Source organism: Coloeus monedula (assembly GCF_965178545.1).
Source record: "Coloeus monedula genome assembly, chromosome: 1".
In the NCBI taxonomy this organism is placed as follows: domain Eukaryota; kingdom Metazoa; phylum Chordata; class Aves; order Passeriformes; family Corvidae; genus Coloeus; species Coloeus monedula.
The window spans coordinates 44,412,236-44,427,404 of record NC_138781.1 but is presented as its reverse complement, the minus strand read 5'-3'; the positions used below and the strand labels follow the sequence as shown (position 1 = coordinate 44,427,404).

The 15,169-nt window shown below is 41.5% G+C and overlaps 1 protein-coding gene across 2 annotated transcripts in view; it reads right to left on the bottom strand.

Moving 5' to 3' along the window:
• Nucleotides 1-14,438, bottom strand: part of TMEM108 (transmembrane protein 108) — a 165,525-nt gene extending 151,087 nt beyond the window's left edge. Inside the window, exons 1-2 of one of the 2 annotated variants that reach the window (XM_082296209.1) lie at nucleotides 14,336-14,438; nucleotides 6,469-6,598 (exon numbers count right to left, since the gene is read on the bottom strand). The gene's annotated coding sequence lies outside the window, so the exon portion shown is untranslated. The other variant, XM_082296210.1, reaches the window with a different exon arrangement.
• Nucleotides 14,439-15,169: the final 731 nt, after the last annotated feature.

The following is a 15,169-nucleotide window of genomic DNA, read 5'->3' as shown; positions in this document are numbered from 1 at the left end:
TTTACATGCACCATTTTTGGTGAACAGTTGCCTCTACCAGAAGATCAGGCATGAGCAGTTAATAGCCCAAATCAGAAAGAACAGAACAAGGTGACTCTCTGAAATCATTTTTAGCTTTGAAAGTCTCTTCCGGACAATGGTGTGGAAAATTAAAAAAGATCCAGCATGAAAGGCAGAGCAGCTGAACTACCTGAAGTTTATAGACAATATATACTACCCCCAAAATCTGACTAAGCTGAGCAAGGAAAGTCAGCAGTGGACGCAGCTAAATGAGCAAGAATTCTTCACAGTACTAAAAAAAGAAGGATTAGGACAAAGAACATAACTTTAAAAAAAGCACCAATCTTTTCTTTGAATAGCTATAAAAGAGAACATGAGTTATGACACTGATGCATACAAAAGACAACCACAATAGAGGATTTAGGATATTAAACACTTATTTGGTAGCTCACTACGATGCCTAGACAATGCTGCCTGCCGATCATGTTGTTCAAACTAGACCAAAGTTGTATAACAGCAGTACTCTGCACTTTTAACAATTTGGAGCTTCAGCAGCTGCACATATATTTCCACCCCTCATTTCATTCCTGAAGTCAAGCTATTACTCCGTTCAACCAAAGGAAAGATTTAAGGTGGATAATTAGGAAATTATCTAAAGCCATGCAAAAAAACCCCAATGAGATCCCGAGCATATGACCATGCTCAGATCATCTTTGTCTCACTTTCTAGCAAAAAAACACCACTGTGCCCTCTTCTGACATAATCTATCATATATATCAGTTTCTCATGCCTGTACACATTTACAAAGCAACCAACAGTTTAACTCTGAATCCCACACTGAAGTGCATGAAAAGAGGCTTTTACAGAACATTTTGAAGTCAAAATCTTTCCCTACTTTTTAAGCACTTCGATTCGACAGCTTGGCAGTCAGCAAGCTTTTCACAGCCGTAAACATCCCCAACCAGTTGCAAAAGAGGATGCTACCTTTCACTTGTGAAACTTCACTTGATGTGCTTCTGCCTTCCTACTTGCAGGCATTCCCTTGACTTCTCAGCACTGCTGTTGGCATGCTAAATGCCAAAAGACAGGTTTTTTAAAAAGAATGTTACTTTGCATTTGCTTTTGCAAAGGCTTGTTTTTAAGCAGTTTAACGTCTAACTAAATCTAAGCAATCACCACATGCATGTAAGGAGGAATAAAAAACAAGAGGAAAACAGAAACAAAAAAGAAGAGGTTAAATCACAAATAGAGCTTTAAAAAAATTACTTTTAGTAATTTAACATGCAATTAATAGCACAGATAGAAAAACAAATACACAAGTCACCCTGTATACATTTTCTATCCTGACTTAATTTCTTGTATGAGGATCTTCATTTGTAGGGACCTCTTTAGCATAAAGTGATGCTACCTCAGCTGCAATTTCACCTTTGCAGACAGATTAGAGTTTAAAAGTTCAGTGTGGCCTGCTTCTTGAAAACTGAATCTCTCTTGAATTTCTGTAGTTCTCTGTATTCCATTTACTATTTTCAGTTCTCTTCCTGAAGAGCAAACAGTTGTAGTGTGACCTTTTTGCTCACTTTAAATCTGACCTAGAAATGTACAGCTGATCCTTAATCTAACTGAAGACAGGAATGGTATGGCCCACTCATTCTGCAGAAAGATCAGCCTACGGATGTAAGAGCATAGCCAGGTCTGGTGCTTAGTTTTAGAAGTGGAATTTAGTTCTCTGCTTTGCATGATCCTGGGCTAATCTCAGTGGCCATCTGTATGGGGGTGGGTTAAGGGCATTTCCCCACCCCATCCAGCTGATATGAGGTTGTCCTCAAAACTATGGCTTGTTATGGGCTGTGAGGAACCTGAGGCTAAATAATTAAATACCTAGAAGTCTCCCAGCTTTCATTTCTACATTTGGTGAGAAGCCAGAGGAAGCACTACGACATGCTGCATAGCCACATTCCTGCTTCTTTCTTTCTGCCAGTACTGATGGACCCATTTAGGTTAGTCTCATAGCAAGTTCATCTTTTCATCAGATTTCCAAGTCTGATTTACACAGTATACCAGTTTACCTTCATACCAGATACTGAACAAGAGATCATACTCCCAAACTCTCTCCACTTGCTGATGGATTCCCCACCACATTCAACAACATTTAACTGTATCCAAAAGACTTTTCATCCCCACTGTCTCCTACCACCCCAAAAGATACATTATCATCTACTGTTAGAAATAGTAATCAAACTTGTCAGGGCCAGGTCACCAAGTAGACTGAATTATGTACATTCAGTAGCATCAACACAAACAAAATGTTATCAAAACAACTTTATTTTCCACCTAGTCATCAAGAAATAACTGCTGCATCTCACGTGGCTGCTGGAATAGATGAATAAGCAGCAACAAGTGTTTAGGTATTCTTTACTAAAGAATACTGAATACTTTCCTTTTAGAAACAAATTGAAAACAAAGTTGAAACAATCCCCACATCAAAACCCAAAAAATCCTTTCTGAGTGTTTAGACTGTGATCTTTCTTCATACCATTTTCCTTTGGATGGGTTTTGAATATAATATTCTGTGACTAATGACCAATGTTATCAGTAATAGAGGCAAGAATAACACATTTTATTATTAGGTGGCTCTGTTGTTACTTCTATATCTTAATGTCTGCTTTGGGAGAGCGAACTTGTGAAGCTAACTCCTTCAGGATTTAGCTCATAAAGGATCAGTGACTTCTAGCATGCTCTTGAGTAGCAACAAGGGAAAAACCTTGGATTGCTAGCTGCTATCTCATCATTTTACTTCAGGCAGCACTGGGAAACTGCAAACTTATCACTGGGGACAAGGGATCAAGAGGGCTGAAATTAGAAAAGACAGTTTGGCTGCTTTCAGTTCAAGTGGAGGTATTATGAAAAAGTGTTCCGAATTATGTCACACGGGGCAAGTGTCACTGCAGTTAGTAAGAACTTACTGTGCCAGCAAATGTCAGGACAAATTACCCAGCAGGACAGGCGAGCTGTATGTCATGTTCCCTTCCAAAAGGAAAAGGCTTCCCCCACTGCCAAGAACCTGCTCCCATTTCCAAGCTGATTTAAATCAAACTGCTCTCACTCAAATCAGAACAGCATAGAGGGAGTACTATAGTGACACGATGGGCAATTCTTCGGATCCTTCCCCACTTGCGTGGATGAAATGCTTTGATTCTCCACCACCTTAAAACATGATCACCTCAAGGCTACAGAGCTGTATATGTAAATGGCTGCCTGCAGGTTCCTGAAGGCACTGCTTACCATGCTGATGAAAAATGTCTCACTGTCCCTATGCTCCTGGGTCATACCCATCTAATCTCTCTTGCCTCTTTGATCATATAGTCTTTGCAGAAAGATGCATTTGCAATTTATGTGGAACCCAGCACGGTATGCAGAACAACTGAAGCCTCATCAAGGCCTGAGGTCCCTTAGCACTACTAGAAAAGTGAATAATAGGAACATAAAATTCAGTGCACCAGGAAAAAGACAGGACTAAGTCATAAGCAAATTCCTTTTTTTTTTTTTTTTGAATTTAAGGAAATCTTTCACTGGACTGCAAACTCCTAGCAAAGTGAACTCATTTTGATTCAGCTATCCTTAAGTTTAAAAATAAATGTTTCAATTAAAAATTACAAGTGCTTCAATACAGAGAAAAAACATGTCCTTATGTTCTACAGAGAAAACAAACAAACAAAAAACCCCCAACAAAACTAGAGCTACAAAACATTTGGATGAGTTGAAGAATATGTTTATTCAGTTTTTAACTTTTCTAATCTAGGACATTTCAGAGGTTTTCAGGTGCTTCCTCTTCAGGCTTTCATTTTCATGAAATTAATATTAACTGAAACTCAGCTTCTTGTAGTATCAGAATACCTGTGTTGGGTATAAATCAGAAGGCAGCCTGTTCCGCCAGTTCCTAGGCTTTGTTTGGTGTTTCAAGCATTTCTCAGCCAAAACCAGAAAAACACAGCCAAAAGGCTATCAAGAATAACACCCACAATAAACCACAATTTAAAAGCTCAGGAATTCAAACTCTGGCTGTGATTTAAGTCGCTATTACCTCCAGTTTTTTATTCTATCCTGCAGTTGCAGGCTACCATCAAGAATCACTATACAACATCTACCATATAAACTATTCTATATAAACTATACCAATACAAGAGTCACTATAGTAGATCATCTCAGGTGCTTTAAAGCAGGGAGTGCACAGCACTAAAGAGCAATGAAGTTTTAAGTGAAGACCAAGACCATTCACAGTAGTAGCTGGTAACAAGCTCACATTTCCACACAGCAACACTGGAGGAACAACAGACTCTGGCAGATGAAAAGTAACAAAGCAACTTTGGGGCTCTAACAACATTTGTGCTGCGAAGCAGCACCAATAAATCCAGTTAACTAAGATACTGCAGCTACTCTGACCCTGTACATTTTTCTTAGCCACTAGTACATGTTCTTTTCAGACACTCAACTTGTGTGCAACTCTGTCATCAACTTGTGTTCTGAATGGCTGGGCTTGAGCTATGTCTGTGTAAGCACAATTTGCCTCCATGTATTCATTCTCTATCCCCAGAACGGCTGCTGCAAGAACGCAAATCCTATTTGGAAGGATTACTTGCCACGCAACAGCCAGAGGCCCTGTCCAAGGCTGGGCTCCCTGCTGTGCCAAGAAGCACAAACTCAGAAGCTCTGATCCAGAGAAGGACATGATTAAAGCAGGCAAGGTGGCACAGGAAATGGTATTGTCCCTTCACATACGCAGAACCAAAGCTGTCATTCCCCACCCCCACTGCATACATCTTATGTAAAGGTGCGTTCAAACAAGAAAGCACAGACCAGCAGCAGGCATTTGTACTTGTGGGAGCTGGCATTAACTGGTGGCTATAAAGATTCCACTGGGGCACTTGAGTGCGGACACCAGGGGTTACACAACCATCTAGTAGGGGAAATAAAACTCTCCAGAGAAGTGTCTGCTATCTAGACCAGATCCTACAGGTTTTTATGATCTATGTACATTCCTTCCTAACAACAGTTACAGAAAATTCCTGGAATGCCCCAAGTACTCAAGAGTTTGAATGTGCTTTTCCTTTTAACTTGTGTTTGCTATTCCTTATCTTTGCATTTTCTGAATACTCAATACATATCATCCCTGTTACTTCAGCATGCAAGGAGCCCCCCCAATATCTACAGGATGCGGTGCCACAGTCTGTTATGTTCCCCACCTAAGGATCTCTTCAGTTTAGTTCTTCCACAACAGAAGGAGGAGACTGGTTCTCTCACACTTGTGGAAATGGCAGACTGTAACACTAGTGGTCACATCTCCCCACACAGAACAGAAGCAATTGCAGTGCACTGCACAGGACTGGTCCTTTATCATTTAACACTGGCTGGTGAAAATGGAGAAATGAAGTGTCACACTGACTTGAGCTGAATGTCCTCTCTTCAGCCTCTCTGGATTAAAGCAGAGACCAGCTAATCCCAGTTGCAGCTGCCTCTTCTTCCAACTGCTCAGCTGCCTGATATGTGCTCCAGAGTAACACAGAACTGGTATGGTTTTGCATTTTCTTCTAGCAAACTTGTGTTGATCAGAATTGTTAAAATATGAAGTCATCCCATATAGGCACTCTCCAGACATGCAGAACTACATCATCTTGAAAATGAGAAATTTTACTTTAAAACAAATTCAGTTAATGTGTTTCTCAAGTGTTTCCACCAGTTTCAAGTAGCTTTTTGAAGATCTGTGTTTTGTACCTTCCCTGGAAACAACTCATTAAAGAAAACATTCAGAGTAAGCGACAGTGTATCTGGGCATCAGACAAAAGATGCCCAAAAATCTATCAAGCTCTCCATCACCTTCACCTTAGACCAGTAAGTAATTATTTTTACTGGTAGGGAAAAAAAAAAAAAGGAAAATTAAAGAGATTTTGTAAACAAACTGTATTACCCTGAAAGTGAAAGAACACAAAAACTGTACAAAGAAAATGGCATAACTTGCATCTCCAGTCAGAGACATTTTCTAGCATCCAGTTCAGAGACTTTTTCTCCTGATTAGCCACTACACTAAGTACAGGTTTCAAGTCTGCTTCAATCTACAGCAATTAATAAGCCCATAAAAAATATGCCTTAGGTAAGTAGGAAGGTCTATTAGCACATGCTAAAATTAGACAACCTGTAGAGCTATCTGAACAGATACTTCATATAATAAAATTTTGAATTTTACAGGCCCCGAGGATCAGAATTTATTGGCTTTTGAAACCTGAGGCTTTTTGGGTATGCATATCATCCATTTACACATTGTTATTAATAACTGGCCACAGTTACTAGCTGTCAGCCACTAAGTTGAACAAGCTTTGGAAAACACCTCTACTACCATCTTGGGCAGTGCCACAAAAGGGAGCTGCACTGCACTGAAGAGACACAAACCAGCAGAGAAATCCATTTGTGCCTTACCTTGTAATGGGAAGAGCAGATGCCTTCAAACATATCTATATCCATACAGTCCATTCGTTCAGATCTTCCTGGTGATAAAAACTCTTCCAGCTTCTTGCTTCTTTATTTTCAATCTGCCAGCTGGTGCAACCTGTAAATTTACAGAAGTGGGTGTGTTATTCCAAGATGTTTATTCATCTCATTTTATAAGGCATTCAATTTAAATACATACGGCTCTGTGCCATGTGGCTCCTATTGCTCTCCAGAGCTTTCATTGTAATGGATTACACACAACATTGTATCTGTAGGTTATTGATTTTGGGGAGTATAAGTAGAAGACTCTTTAGGATTTCTTTGCAGACTCAGACTTTCCAGACTGTCACATTCCATATGTGTATATCCTATATATTTGACAACATGCTCCTAATTTTATGAAATTCAAACACTTAACAAAAAACATGGCAAAAATTGCACCTCTGAATTGTCAATTTCTTTGTTAATTTATCTGTTAAAGGTTGATTCTTGTGGAAAGAGACTAAATTCAATTTAAATACTAGTTTCAGAATAAGAAAGCTACTAATCTGAGAAACTGGAGGTTGACAGAGTGGCCAAGATTTATATTCAGCAATCAAGGTAATAAAAAAGAAAAAAAAACCTTCCCAAAAAGTGACTTTGGCCACTGTTCAATGGTTTTCAGGAACAAAATGAATTAGTGGGACAGCAGGAAAATTCAGTCAGAGTTGGTTTTGGTTTGTTTTTTTTTTTTTTTTTTTTTTTTTTTTTTTGTTTTTTTTTTTTTTTTCTCCTTCAAGTACTCAGGGAATCACAGCGAGATTCCTCAAATGTATCCAGGAATGCAGTGCCTTCCAGGCATCTAAATTTGGTCATCTGAATCAAAAGGACCTCTGAAAACCAAGCAACAGGTTCTCTGCTTATACAATACAGTTTTCCTCTGCGAAAGCTATGAGGGAGCCACTTACATATGCTTGACTCTCCACTGCAGATTGTTCAGCATATAGAGCATTACATTACTTCTGTACCTGACACCCCTCTCCAATATCCTGATCCCTATGTGCAGGATCCACAAGCAGAACACATTTTCATGGTGGATTTTACATAAACATATTTCTGTTTTCAACAAAGTTCAATGAAACAACGGAGTGTAATTATCTGTTTACTGGCAGACAGGCAGCCCATGTTAGCTCAAGAGCTGCTTTGCTGAGCTGTATTCAACTGCTCAAACAACTGTTTCATTATGAGATTTCACCAGACACCCCTGGCTCCAGCACCATGGCACAGCAAATGGGATGCATATTTGCTGCTTTCCACATTTTGGCTCCTGCTGCTTAAAAGCTGTCCCTGCTCTCCACAGAAATTGTTCGTGAGTATTTCAAAGGTTAGTATGGCTTTGTGTGTATGTGGTTTGCAGTATACACATCTTCCATAGGCTGCTCTCTCCCTCCCTTTTTATTATGGAAAATTGAAAATTAACTCACTTCAGTCAGAATGCCTAAAAATCATCAGTGGTGACACTTTATGCTGTATGAACCACTTGTAGCCTTACATCCTGATGTAAATCTCACCATGAAGGGTGGCACACAAAGCCATCCCATCCCTGCATGGCAGAGGTGACATGTCACACACTGATGGCACACGTTACATCTGGTTTGATTGCTATTCAAACCTGAAATTCCTGATGGAGCCAGAAAAAGCCTTGATCCTGGGAGATGTTCTAACGGATCTGTGCCTCCTCCTTGATGGAGACAGATCTCAGATCTGAAAGGTCACGCACAATTACCCCAGAATCCTTGACTTTGAATCTCCAAATAATCACCAACATTACCCAGGCTCTCTTTTTACTCCCAAAATGTTTCAGGACTTGGTTTCTGTGAAGTAAAGGATCTGTCCTCCAGAAGTACTGGGTAAAATGACAGTTATGACCTAACACTGGGAAAAAATACAACACAAACTCTTGCAAATTAAGCACCACAATGCAAACTGCTAGGAAAAAACACTGAAGTGCCACACTATGCAGGTTATTTGAAAATTTCCAGGCTATATTTGTATTCAACACACAGTTTGGGATCTCTCTAATTAGGACAAATCCTCCTTCTTCATGACAGTGGAGCATGCAGAGACTGGCATGGGGAAGCGGCTTGCATTGCAATTCCACTATGTATTACAATTGCTACACCATACTTGTGCTGGGATTTTGGCATAATACTGTATCACTCTTGCAGAATACAAATCCAACAGTCTTAACACATTAAACCCTTATTTTGGATGGACCAGGGCCTGTAGGTCAGGAGAGGCAGCCAGCAAGTCTTTTTGTCTCTACACAGCCAACCATCTCAGTGAGAAGGTGATCAATCTCCATTTCCCTGTAGCGCCAAGGAGTCCTAAAGCAAGCAGGGTTCAGACAGAGGTGAATGGCTGCTGTCCTTTGAATAGTAGGACTAAGAGGAGCTTCACCAAAACATGGACTAGGATCACTCAACCTGGCAGAAAGAGGCAGCAGGTTAAGAAAAGGGACATCTGGGACATAGGCCTTGGCATGTGCCTGGATGCAGGTAAAGAGAACTTTGATGTCATTGTTCTAACACCTTAGCATGGATCACAGGGATCATACCTCTGGTGACTTTGAAAAGGAAAACTGTTTTATGTTTCTTGGGTGATTATCAATCTTCTGGAAGAAAAAACAAAAGTACAATGGGCAGACAGGTATGGCTCCAATGACTTTGAGTGACCTATTTACAGTGGATGTGGATATGGACTAATGATAAGGACAAGTTGCAACTACTTCTGAGCTATGAAAGACTCTCAGTATGCCTGTGTGATTTCCAAACACCAAGGAGCTCTGTGCTCTAATGCACACGCATACATGTGTTACAAAACATCAGACCCAACCTTATTGCACAACCTCCATTTTACGACCACCATAAAGGACTCCTAAATGTAGTCCTGCACCATCTGTTCTAGAGGACTACTACCCCTGGACTAAAATATGAATGCCAGTGACCACAGAAGGCTTCTCTCACCCATCTCTTCCATAACTAACATATTCTACTAGTGGCTTGTCATAGAACTACTGCTGTTCCTTTAGGCATCATGATGCTTTACTGAAAGGCCCTTCCTGGAAAAGTCTGCCTTAATAGACAGCTTAATAAGGCAAAGTGAGCTGCCCAGCCAAACGTTTTATTAAATTACACTAAAACTGCCTGAATTTATGCCATTGCAAAGACTGTTGAAAATTCTTGGCTGCCCTGGAAGCATATATACCAACCTCAGAGAAAAAACTCACACATCCTTGTTGATTCATACTAATGTCATTGTTTATAATGACAGGATGCATTAAATCCTGCTTAAATTACCAGGCATAAAAGCACTTGTGGATTGACATGTGGTCTTCCCTCAATAGCACTATAATGGGGCTGAGGTAAACCAGCCTGCTGCAACCAGCATAATGTCTCCAGATGCCTGCATTCCTCTGCACACTCCCACCCACCCCCCACCACATCTCCTACTCTTTTCCCTTTGTCGTTTTCTCTTCTTCCAGCCTTTCTGTTTAGACCTCTCTTTCCTTCTGTGCTAGCAGAGGTTGGAGGGCAACTGGCTGGCAAAATGGATTTGCAGAGTAAGATCTGGGACCCTTAGTGGACAAGCTGACCACAGACAAGGAGCATGCCCACATGACAAAGAAGGGACAGCAAAGAAGATGAAACCAGGCTCTTCTCAGGGGCTCACTGAACAAACAAGATGAAACAGGCACAACTCTAAACACAAGCAACTGCATTTAAACAGAAGAAAACTCTCACTGTGAGACTGGTCCAATACAGATACAGGTGACCCAGAGAGGCAGTGGAGTCGCCAACCCCAGAGACTGGAGACATTCAAAATTCAGCTGCACACAGTCCTGCACAACCTGCTCTACATGTTTTGAGCAGGGAATGGGACCACACAACATCCAGAGGCCCCTGCAACATCAGCAATTCTACAACCCTGTAAACAGAACCCTGTTCCCAAATTTACTTAACTCTTTTTTTGAAATGGGTTCACCATAGTATGTTACTGACCTGGCTAAATTAAAAACTTGGTCCTGAACAGTATGGGAGAATTTCAGTTGAGGTCTCCACACTTCAGGGACGGAACGGACTGATGAAAAAATGACTTTGAAAATGTACCTAGATGTTAGAGATGCTTCTTCCTCTAAGAATCATGCGGCTCCTTTTATGCTTTTCTTAGGAGAAAAGCTCCAGTGGTCACTGCTGCCTGCAGCAAGATCAGTACTTCTACTTTCAGCATTTAATGCATTACCCACTTGTAGAATTACATTTATGTCTTGCCCTTTATATCATGCTCCCAAATGGTGACTGCCAAGGCAATTTTTAGCAAATCTTTCCCTCAGCCTCCCAGCACACTGGATAAAACCTGCTTTTCTGATGCAGAAAGAATGAAGAGAAAGCACAGAGAATTCATTGCCATAATAAAGAACAAGTTGGACCCTTACCCAGCTCCAGAGAGCTTTTCAAAGGAAAACTGGCAAGCATGCCAGCTCATACGGTTCTTTCAGGGAATGCTATCAGTAAACCAAAGGTCACAATGTGTGTTTTACCTGTGGATTACATATATCATCGTCAGTGGCAAGGATTACTCAGTACCAAGCAGAGATGTGTCATGTTCTTGCCCAAAGAGGGGGCTAAGTGTTCTGCATAATTCATTTCCTCCATCAGCCAGAAGCAAGAGATAGGTCATCCTTTCCTACACACATCACTCCTTATTTCAACACTTACCACACTCCTGTTATTAATGATCTACTGGTAACACCTCTAACCTCACCATTCTGAGTCCTAGTATCTCAAACTCGAAGTCTGAAAAGCTTTATTTATAACAGACTACAGAGCAGATCCAAAGTTGTAACCTGGGCTCACTGCTGTTTCTTTTGAAGAATAACTCAGTCTTCAGTCAGACAAGAGAGTTAACTATGAAGCTTTCTCTTTTTGGATGCTAAGTTAAAAACTTAACAGAAATTTTCATTCTTTCTATTTTGTATATTTACTGTGGCCAGCACATGTCTCCAGATGAGTCACTCATAGTTACCCCACAGTAACTGTGTCTAGTGGTTTCCTTGAAATAATTCAGGGAATAACAGGATTTTTGGTTCACTTAAATTTCTATTGATTTTAAGTTCTATTGATTAAATATCTTCTGTATCACAGTCATGAAATTGCTCCCTATCACTCAAAGGAGATCTCTTCTAACCACCATATTGTCTTTAGTTCTGCTCCACAACACAGCTGAGCTTTGGATGCAAGAACTTAGTACCTGTTAATAAAAAATCATATGTTTCTTATTAATTCATTTAGTGATTTAGAAAGTTCAGCCAGGCATACCAGTTCAAATTTTGCACAAGCAAGGATGTCATGGAACAAGTCAGGGAAGGTTTTCTACACAGATCTACAAACTCTGACAAGAATAAATCATTTCCAAACACATACACTAGAATTAATTACATTAATTGCCTCAATTTACCTGGCAATTGATCAATCTAATTTATAGCATGGCCAAAACTTCTGGTCTACCTACAATCCAGTGAGCTAGACTGAAGCGTGAGTTGGCTGGTTTTGTTGATGCAACTGAGGTCTGTTGCATGGCCACCAAGGGATTTGGCTTAGCTGAACTCTTGTTTCAGGGAGCTACAGGCTGTGAAGAAATGTAATCTGTGCTGATTCAGCTTATCTGCTAAGGCAAAACTCAGCCCTGGCAAGACCTCCAAAAGAAGGCAGCACCAGAGCAGATGCTACGGCACAAGCACTTAGGAATATTGCCTCCTGTTGCCAGGAGAGGAAAGATTGCCCAGTGTTGTCAAACTTTTAAAGGCAGTGACAACACATAAAATCTCTTTAATGTATGCACAGTATTGCAGATATGTCAGCATTATATTGACACATCCATTTTATTAGCAGAAATAAAAGATTTTGTCAATAATAAACTTGAGTTTTATTTTATTCTGCATCAGGCTGTTGTAACTGCAGATCCTGGGTGCAACCACATAATTACATCTCTGCCATTGTAACACTTGTAACTGGCTTCCCTCTTTCTTTAATCTCTCCAGTGGAAAGACAAAAGTTCAAACTGTTCCATACCTGGCATTAGTCTAGAGAACATCAGTTTACAAGGACAGAGCAAATTCCATCAGTTCTAATAGGATTAAAGATGTTTCTGCAGTTTTCGAATCCTAAGAAGTAACACATTTCTTTTAAAGGAATAACTGGTGTTCACACAACTGATTAGCAGGGTCCACCACAATCAGAATAGCTCGTAAGAAATTTAGCATAATCATTTCACTGCATAAAATACTACTTTATGATTATGACTTACAGTAAGTCTGACATAAACTAGAGGGGAATAGGTCACTCTGGGACAACAGCGTAGTAGGCAATAGCCAGTTGCTTGCATGTGTCGTTTTAGATCTAATTAAGTTTTTAAGTCACTAGAATATCTTCAGATACACGTAGTGTCACTGTTACTATACTGTTATCTATTCCTACAAATTATCTGGTTAAAATCACTCTGCAAACATCAGACTCAGAACTTAACATAGATTTGAACAGTTGCATCTGCTTTCCAGAGGTAGTGCTGCAAAGCATTATCAGAAAATGATTGCTTAATTTTTTTTTTCTTTTGATTGCATTCCCTAATCTACTAATTTGCACACTTTCCCCTCCTCCCCCATGCCCCCCAAAAAATAAAGGCCAGGTGTAAAATGACACTTTCATTCATCAAAAGCACATTCTCATTGCTGATTTACCTTCTCAGGCAGTCAAAGGGTCATTTTTAAACATTAAATTGTCGATAAAGAGGAACTGATCCTGCTTGCTTTAATTAGCAGCTTTTTCCACAGCAGCCTCTCGATATAAAGGACTCCCTCCACAGACCTTGAATGCCTGACTGCTTTCTGCAGTTGAGAGAGGTGAATTTTCTCTCATACAGTATGTATTCTGTAATTCTGCTGCACAAGCATGGCCATTTATTCATAGCATAGTTCAATTTCCTCCCCAATTTTTCCCATATAAGTCTGTTCAATCCTTAATTACTTATCCATAGTTGTTTTATCTCTGTTACAACCATCTATGCTTTAAAATATTTTAAAATATTTTCCTGAAACAGTCATCTGGCCCCTCCTACTATATGAGAGAAATATATGAAGGCTATCTCTAGTAAACCGCCTATCACTACTACAACAGGCTTTTTCTGTGGTTACACTTCAAGACATCTTTTAAAAAGAATGCCGTCTTACATGCAGTGTTCTACTTTAAATACAACATGCAAGCCACAGGCTCAGTTCATTACGATATGGAGCAGTCTTGTGCCTTTGGCTGTGTATTACTAACACACATCTCTGCAAACTGGTCATGACAAGCACCTGGTAGTTCCTGCTTGAAAAACAAAAAAAATAAAGACATCCTGCCTTCTACCCGAGATATAATGCTTTTCATGCAATGATAGATACTAATATCACCTTCCCTTGCAGCTCCCACCCATTCGGAAAAAGTGGGAATAATCCACACGCTATTTTCACTACATGCCTACCCCTGAAACTGCTTATTCACATATAACCGAGCCCACTACGCTGCAGAAGGACAGTTACAACGCAATGCTCCTTAAACTACCGGCGCAAACCACCAGGCTGCTGCCACTTCAGATGATCTCTCGTGAAACAAGAATAAGAAGACAAACCGATAAGCGAACGCGTCCTACAAGCGGAGCCCGATCCCTCTCGCACCCCTGACTCCGGAGCTTGTGCCGCCGAACCGAAGCGCGCAGCCCCCGCCCCGGCGGCGGAGCCCCGGCAGGAAAGAGCCGGCCGCCGCTCACCGCCGCCGCTCACCTCCCCTGCGCTGCGGAGCGAGCGGCGCTGCTGCTCTGGCTGCTCCTGCTGCTGCTCCTGCTCCTGCTGCTGCTGCCCCAGCGGCGGGCGGGGCTCCGCCGGCCCGGCCTCCCCGGGAAGGGTCCCTGGCTGCGGCAGGGCGGGGGAGGCGGCGGCCCCGCCGCGGGGGCGCGGAGCGGCGGCGGGGGGCGAGGCGCGGGCAGCGAATGTAAATGAGAAGCCGCGGCTGCGGCAGTGGCTGTCAGGGGCAGGGTTTTACCGGGGCTGGGAGGGGGGATTAGCCGTAAGTGCGCCGAGAGGGGAAGCCCGGGGCTTAGCGTGGCCGGGCTGGAAAGGTTAACTGCACGACAGAAGGTGTTGGCAGGAATACGGCGTTCCAGTGAAATTACAGGTGGCTGCCACAGCGGTTCCCTCCACACAGCCCCTTCCGCTGCGAGCAGTGGGTTGTTTGACATCCTGGAAGTATTTTACCACTCGTTTACACCAGGGCTCGTATGCTATCAGGACAACTCTTACAGGTTTGAGCCTGGCTGGAAGAGACCTCCAAAGGACATTTACTACTGCTGAGTTAGGATTTATCCCGTAGGCAAGGGAACGTTTGCAGGGACCTTGGTGTGGCTGGTACAAGAGAAACTGAGCCTCGGAAGTGCAGATCTAGAAACGGTGGTAGCTCTCAACCCAGGTCCCTTCCTGTTCAATGCCTTACCCAAAGCACTACTGCTTCACGAACATTTTCCTTCCTCTCGCCTCGTTAGCCGCAATCATTATTGGTTGGCATTTTTTTATATTAACCAATAGAGGGAAAAATCCTACCTTTTTTTGGTTACCTCTTTT